The sequence below is a fragment of the Tubulanus polymorphus genome, chromosome 1 (assembly GCF_964204645.1).
Source record: "Tubulanus polymorphus chromosome 1, tnTubPoly1.2, whole genome shotgun sequence".
NCBI classification, from domain to species: Eukaryota; Metazoa; Nemertea; class Palaeonemertea; order Tubulaniformes; family Tubulanidae; genus Tubulanus; species Tubulanus polymorphus.
The window spans coordinates 9944086-9952895 of record NC_134025.1 but is presented as its reverse complement, the minus strand read 5'-3'; the positions used below and the strand labels follow the sequence as shown (position 1 = coordinate 9952895).

Sequence of the window (8810 nt, the reverse complement as noted above, 5' to 3'; positions counted from 1 at the left end):
AATATGAAATTCTACCCCTATATACCGGTTCCGTGCCACTTATTTGGCTTAGATATGTGGATGATTTCTCTTAATATGTTTGGTGTCAAATGGTTTTAAACCTTGACCCTTTCTTGGCCTTTTTAAACACCCTTTATCCATCCTTGAATTTCACCTTCGATTAGGACCAGGATGGGAAAATGCCCTTCTTAGATGTTTTCATACATAATCTTAACTCTAGATTAGGTTTATCTGCCTTTCGTATCCAACTATGAATCTTATCTACCTATTTCTGTTTTTTGACTCCTTCTAGTGACCTCAAAGTGGCCGGTGTACAAGGCATTTTTCCGTTGGGCCTACAGCGTTTACGATACGAAATCGTTAGAATAAATACCGACTTATCTTTCTATTTATATCACTAGAAAATGAAGTATTCAAAGACATCGTTTGAAAATCTTATACCATTTCATTTAGTTTCACAATTGTGGCCTCGTATTCCAAGCTTTAGTATACATGATTAGTCAAAACACTTATTTTGGTGTTTTCAATCGAACCAATCACCACCGTTATATTGAAAATTGTCGCCGCGATATGTGTCAATGCAAAACAAGAGCCCGTTCCCTCCTCTACGGATTTCAAGCATAATTCAACCCGTAGGTCTAGTTTCAAACGAACGCCGTTCTTTGTCTCGCTAAAGTCCCTTTGTGCCTGGGAATCAAACATCCGCATTTGAATTTTTATTAGTAAAATTAAGGCGTTCAATTCGACGACCTCCGTCGCATAAGAGCCTGGGAAACTTAATGGATCCGCTTATATCATCATATGGGGAATTCGCCAGTTGTGACATCACGGCGCGCGTCACCCAAAGCCCTTTATCTCCGAGAGTCACTACTTTAATTTTATCAATCATTTCGCGACGGCAAATCAATTTTAATTACGAGACCCTCGGCTTAATCCGAAAAATCTTCGTCGAGTGAACTTTTTCTTTGAAATTGATGAGTTGATTTTGAGACTAAAGCGTGAGTCAGCTTGCGTGTCGTGTACGAAGACGACAGAGACGCATGCACACACTCGCGGTAACGACAACGTCTTCGGAGATTCAAATTCTAATTTAACTTGCCAGAGCCGCATTAATTTTGCGAATGCATTACGGCGATAGTTGCGCATTTTAAATAGATTGTCGGTATCGTTGTTACGCAATACGTGTAAAGAATTCGACGAGGTCCTTGCTTTCACACACGATATTCAATACCCGCACGCTTTTCATCAAAATTATACCGATAATTTTAGCTGAAAAAATGACTCACATCGCAGATTCCGTTCGAACGTTTGAAATGATTGGTAAGGATTTATCAGAATTATCGAAAGGCGCAGGCCTTTTTTTTAGAGAGAAAACGATAGCTGATGGCCGGGAGGGGCATCATCGCTTCCCGGAGTGGTCGAATCCCCGAGGGCTTCGTCGATGTCAGAATTATGATCTGCAACGAATAAACCACGTTCTATTTTGATTGATACATCGTATCGAGTAAGTCGCCTTGGAATCTGAACAAAATGCGCGATCATTATACATTCCACAGACTTATTCAGTTTCACGATTTATTTTTGAAATGTACGCCGCGCGTGATCCTTTGAACATACTACCCGCCTGCGAGCGCGCGAGGGGATAATTCAAACCTAAACTGATCATATCGAAAATTGTACAGCGGCGTATCCGATCGATTCGATCGAGATCGGACGAAAAAACCACGTCCCAAAAATGCAATATTTAACACTAAAACCCGCATGACTCATATATCATATCTGTCCTGAAAATCTTTATTTAAGACATTCAGCTATTCTCTCAGTCATTTCATTTCACATCGAGGCCGCGAGGCATTCGATCATATCATCTAGTAACAACAACATAGTCAACGAATTTTACACCGCCATTGGGAAATCGATGCCGTTCATAAGCTTGTTTTAGAGTCGGCGAATTCACCGTGATTTTATCTAAGATCCAACCATTTCGATGCGTCGCACAATATCTTCATTATAGATTTGAAAGCGGAATTCAACTGCCAGTATGAACGTCATGCAAATAATATTTCAATACATTATTCAAACTGCTAGAATGTCCTAACATACCGTGGGAAACTTCAGGGTCGGATCTAGGAAAATTGGAAGTCCAGAAGAAAAGAAAGGGCATTTTTCAGATAAAACAGCCATGTCATTTGCTACTAGAGCGGGTCCCGAAAATAAATTTGAAGTATGCAATTTCCGAGCATCAAATTTTCCGGTTTTAACGATCTTTGAATCGATGAAAAGGGTAACCTCAATAGGAAGGCAGGTTTATGGCGCCCCGAGAACACCCCCTTCTTTCGCCCCTGAACTTTTTAAAAGTCAATCCCCTATGTATGTACGTACACATCGCTTATATAAAGTGGCTCATATTTGCAGTACACGCCGCGCTCTTTGGTAAAAGCGTTTCTTAATCTAACTTGTCGTATGCGGCGCGGTGTAATTCCTAATGCACGTTAATCGCGAACTCTATATTGCAAGTCAGCGGTGTCATTATATACAGGAAAACCCTCAAATGATCTATTAGCTAAGGTTCTTATGTTTGAGATGGCCACTCTAAGAGCTGTCTGTCAACGAATCAATTCAAAAAGACGCGATTATCCGCCTTGCCTTGTTTGTACAATCGAGTGTCTTTTATTACTAACTGTACTCTGCCCCGGTCGATTCTTTTTCCTGGGGAAATTAATTAATAGCGAACTTGCCGCTCATGGTTAAGATGCACGCATAGGCAACTTGCAAGCAGCTTTTATGGTTTCGCACGGGAAAAAAATAAGTCCGTCGCAATAAAACTTTAATGCACTGAAGTGTTCGTGAAGTGAGAGCCTCGTTTACTTAGACCGAATCTGATTCATCGCCGTGCGTGATTATCCAGATTGCATATGCTTGATTTTTTAAAATAAAATGCTTGAAACTTTTTTCTATGTCGTGTGACGCGCACCGACGTGATTGATGCGTTATGCAAAGTTGCTGCTTGATTTGTCTACATAACAATGGACCATTTGCTCGGATTTTAATGGCATCCCATTAAAATTCAAAAACGGATTATTTCTTTGTGCGCAAACTTCTCAACGGTGAATAATCGAAGTAGCCCGGTTCCTTTGTTTCGAGCCAAAAATAGATTTTAGATTCGTAATTGCCGAGGCGATATAATGATGCAACGCCAGTACCAGTTTATGGCCGCTGGCGACGAAAGAAAGTACGGTTTTTCGTCAAATTTAATAAGAGCGTTGTGAAGCGGTTTTAATAACGCCTTGAATGAGCTTCATCGGCCTTTTGGGCGTCATTACACAACGGCGCCTAATGTACCGACGAAAAAGCTCTAATAAACGATCGAAACATACCCTCCCGCGTTGCGGCAAACATTATGTTGCATAAAACTTAGAAAATAATTTCTCGTATAAATATGCTCGTGAATCCTATCCCGAAAATGAAGACAGATGGGCCGTATTTTACGTTGCAATCGTCTGCGATGTCGATGGGCTAAAGTTGATTAGCGTCGTTTAAAATGGGGGGCGAATCAAATACAGCGCTGTCCCGTGGATAATTGCAGCCACGGTTGTGCGCATGATGACTGACTAAGCGCTCGAAATGATAAATAGATATGTATTGCGCTTCTAAAGTTTCACAAAAAAAAAAATTCCGCCGGATATATTACGTTAGAGACTCGAAATCGCACGAACTATCGTCACAACAGTACAAAACCCTCGGGAGCTCGATCAACAACAACGTTAAGACCTATCCCGAGTATGCAAGAGTGTCGATGTTCATTACGTGTTCTTGTGGCCCGGACGGCAGATACGGATCGCTAATTTCCACATCATAAAATGACTATCAGAAAAATGCATCGTGATAAAATTTTCCACGCGCGCGGAGCCAGCTACATCTGAAGGCGATATTTTCCAGCGCGATGAATGCGCTGTCACCAAAGAAATTTCAGTTACGGCAACTTCATCGATTTTTGTATCCATTAAAAGTTCTTTTGATTGGTCTAACGGTTAATGCTATCATATCTGATACAATGCCTACACGCCAAATCGATCAAATTCTCGGATTTGGCAGTGTGTACGCGCAACTTACATTTTCCCGTTCAAATAAATATCTAGTATTTGCCAGGTTCACAGTCGTAACAATAGCTATGAGATCGGTGCTTATTTTCGTTTATCTACGTATTTGTATGGTTATTTGAATTACGGAAACAATTTCCTTTCCGATTCTATAATTTCGATGATTATTCGGATGGTTTTATCATCGAAGGCGTGTGGCCAGAAAACGTCACGAAATCATGATTAAATTCATTATACCTCGATGTATTTGATAAATTTAGCTGAAGTGTATTTGTTGCTATGGAAACGCAATCCCCACTTTAACAATTTACATAATGGGATTTAGTTCATTTTGTTTTCAATTCTATACTATGTACTTAGTCTAAAGCCAATCAGAATGAAAAACCGTTTCGCAAAATCTAAATGTTCGAGCTCCAAGTGTATTTGCCAAGTACGCGCGTAATCAAAAATGATTGAAATAGATGAATACCAAAAACTCAAACCTATTTGGCAAATTCTAGCGGTATATAGGGGCAATAGATTTCATAGATTGAGTTAAGAGACGAACTGTCTAACCGGTTTCGTAGTGTAGTGGTTATCACGTCTGCTTCACACGCAGAAGGTCGCGGGTTCGAGCCCCGCCGAAACCTTTTGCATTTACAACCTAACCTATTTTGTTTCCTTTTCTACATGTACTATCGTCTACATGTACTATGTAATACGGAGTCGAAAAGGTTTTAAGGGTCTCTCGATTCATATATTTTGGACTTATGATTCAAGAAGGCCCAAATAAATAAACTTACAGGTATACAAAATAAGGTTTTCATTTCCAATCCAAAGTAAAGGTCTAGTACACGTCGTATACTATTACGTATATAATTCTCATACCTGTAAATCCATTGATGGATATACCAGTTTGTAATCAAAAAGTGTATAACTTACCGAAATGTGAATAGAACGGGCTGATCGGTGACTTGGTCAGGAAGTCTGGTCGCAAGCCAAACGTCAAAGTAGTCGGAGAAATGCGCGCTCCGTTGTAGAGGTCGTGATCGCATTTTACTACAAATAGAAAATGTTTCATGAATCATTTTATCATCATTTTATTCTCTTTTGATCGTTACATACGCTTTATCGTTGGCATATAACGGTGGCAAGTATAGGTACGATTAACGGTAACGCTTGAGATTTATAGCTGCCTATGCCTATATGTGAGCGACGGTCTTTAATCTTGCTTGGGATGAATTGGCAGAATTATTGATAACGCGAAAACTAACTTGAAAGCCAACTGATGCCTATACCGCCTAATATCATCGAAAGCGAATACAATGTAACATTAATGAGCAATAAGGTTATTTTGAATTTGAATATATCGACAATTGAATTGAATTGATCGGCAACCAGTCCGACCAGGCTAGCCCCATTATTGATGACGAAGGGCACATCCATTCAAATTCGTCATTAAAAAGACATGAAAATTCATGGAAAGTGTCATGAAATATATTTATTGAAAAAAAAGATTAAAATTCACAATATTGTATGTGTTATTTTGAAAGCCAATATGTACCCCCTTAAATAAACCATAGTAGTTATCAATGTATATAAACATTATTGTCACGGTTTCTACGGTGTCAAAAACATGTTTGGTATCCTTCACATACCTAAAGAAACTCGCATCGGCCAACAATAAGCAAAATACACTCTGGATTTCAAAAATGTGTCTTCGACTGTATCAAATCTTTTGAAATTATAAGGAGATTTTGGGATCACTGGAACTTAACGTCCGTATGATAGATAGATATTTATTTGCCATATATATTATGATATTACAAAACATACAAGTAATCGTAATTCAAAAGTTACATAATATCCCCATGTGATATCCAATATATGTGAAAAGCCAAACACGGCTGTAAGATGACAATTAGAATTTGAAAATAATACATCATACGATGTAGTGTATTTAAGTATGAAAAAATCCGATGACAAAAAGAAACATCAAGCCAGTGAAAATTTTTTGCTAGAAAAGGAAATCCATACTGAAAAAACTACAAAAAAACGAGACGTCGAGCTGCGCATTTCTGCGTGACCACCAATCTGTTTCACTCGATATATCGTCCAATCTGACGGAAGTAATTGGCCGTTTTGTTGTCACTTGCCGTGTTTTCAGGTAATTGGATACGTGTTTCCAACGATGTCACCGCTGTTAAATCGCTGTATAATGAATATTCGCGTGGACAAACCAGATCAACCGAGCGTTCCAGATGATTTCAAGCACACTCCACACGCTGACCGTTGAGATAAGTTGAACCACGGGGGCGGTCGGACAACCACTGACTGGATTGTCCGCGACCTGCGTACGCCATTTACTCACCTTGATAATCGGTAGAAAGATCCATAAATTCCAAGCACATCCTAGCGAAAAGTTTCTGACTTCCAATGTCCATCGTAACGTCGTCGATACCTTGGGAGGAAATTTCCGTAGTTGGACATTTATAAGCGAAGCTCTCCATGGTGATTTCAATACGTTTACTTGTAGGCCTATGTGACGATAGGACCGGTTACATTAATTAGTCGCTTGTGCTCGGTGTATGCGAGTTGAACAAAAATTGTTATCTGCAAAAGCGCCGGTCCGCGAATACCGCCCTGACCAGTAAATCCGCAGGAGTCGAAAGCGAACTGCTACTTCGACTGAAAAGAACGGATCTAACAATAGATCCTTATAGCACGAACATTATGCAAATCGTTCTTTTAAGACGGCGACCTGTCACAAAAGAAAACGGTTGTCCATTCTTTTCCAGGGGAGTTGCGTCCACGAACAATGACCAACGCAACAGCGAATTACACAAGATCACGGAATACAACCTCTGCGGCTATGACATCGCGTAAAATGTCACGAAATGGTTTAAGTCTCAGAGATTCCGTTGACGATGACAAGATGATACGGCAATGCTTACATCGCCATTGCAGACAGCCAAGAAAGAAGAGACAGCTCCGGTTAATGTATTCTTGTTTACGTCTCTCTCGCATCGTAGCGACGATTTCAGAGTTAACTGATCACGCTGACAATCACTTAGACCTAACGAAGAACTCGAAGGATGTATATCGTGGTTACATTCACCTTGCGGGTGATTATTTCGATGCACGTGAAAATGAAAGAGAACATAACGTTTCAGTCCTATTCGGCGTGAAGTAATCCTGATGAGTATGCGAACCGAATACGTCTATGCAAGCGAATATATAAACTACACGGCTGTGTGAATGATATCTTCATCAAAAAAGTTCCTCACTCGTCGATAATCTAAACTTCTTTAAGTTTGAAAATAAAGATTCATTTGGCTTATTCTACCCACATGTTTCGCCAATATAGTTATTTCGGTTGACATCATTAAATAAATCAGAATTAGAGGGGGAATAGATAATCACGATAGGTTATATTTCTGGGAGTCATTTCCTATAATCTATGATATTCAAAAGTTTATATGCAAAGATTTTCCGTTAGACACGTTGGAGCTGCTTACCCTGTTAGGTTCTTTGTCACCAACAATATTTCCCTAGCTGAGTCAGTGGCCACTGAAATCCTTTAAGGCACAAACTTAATTTTTAATGATTATCTATTCTTCTGAATCCGTGGCCCGAGGAGGTATTTAGAAAAAAATCTATATTTTAATCTTCCTGAAAAAAGGCCCGTCACTGCACGTCGGCCTGGGCATCATAATCACACCCTTCATCCTAACTCCAACCTCTTGGTATTCTCTTTTGTCTAAAAAGGCCGACGACTCATTTTCAAATTCCCCCTTGTTACGAAACGAAACAATAGATTTGAATAGAACACGCAGACATCTGTTTCAGGATTCACGAAAAAATTGAGAGACTTTAAGAATATTCAAACGAACTAAGAGACGAAGAATGATTCGAGGCGCGCGTTGACCCTGGGATGTCAGAAGGTGTTATTGTTTTGTCGTTTCTGTAACGTCGGTAGTCTATTGTTATCTTAGTCTGGACATCGAACGAGACGCAATGTCGAGAATGGGAACTTTTTTAAGCCCCATTCAACCCGATCGGCAATTAATTCGTTAGATCACCGGTTTCGTGTTTATCGATGCATTTTGCACCGGTTCAAGTGCCGTTTGTTAACATTACATGACAACCACCGGATTATAATGATCTGTTCGCGCGACGAAATTTTCCAGCCTGAAATTCAAATGTGCATTTACATTGAAATCAAACTCGAGTTTTCCCACAGCGACCCTCTTTGCATATTGCCGCATATTGCCGCAGAAGCCCTTTATGCGCGCAATTATGTTTACTTCCTTTTCAAATGACAAAGTTCGATTCGTCAGAATCCCGTTTGTGCCACTCTCTGTAATCAGCAATTCTGAATAATTGCATCCGTTTCCATGAAAAAAAAAATCACAAAATTTACTCAATTAAGAAGCGCCGTTGCGCGCGCGTCAGTTTTGAGATTGTAACTGGAACAAAGGCCACGTGAAGAGATTAAATTGAGAAAACTCATTAATTATAATACACCATCTGCACTGGATGGGTCTCTGTGCATTAAAATATTCCATTTGATTCAATCGCCCATGGTGAAAAATTCTTTTTTTTTCAAAGCCAGTACAGCACGACTCTTGTCGTCGAATTACGTATAATGTAGGTCAGTGCTGATGGCGCTCAGTTTGCGAGGAAATTTCTCCTAATTGCAACAAAACGGGCTTTGGTGTGAAGAGCTCT

General features: G+C 39.8%; 1 non-coding gene across 1 annotated transcript; it reads left to right on the top strand.

Moving 5' to 3' along the window:
• The first annotated feature begins 4656 nt into the window (after positions 1 to 4656).
• Trnav-cac (transfer RNA valine (anticodon CAC)) lies at positions 4657 to 4729 on the top strand. Its single transcript has one exon. It is a non-coding gene; the product is annotated as a tRNA-Val (tRNA).
• Positions 4730 to 8810: the final 4081 nt, after the last annotated feature.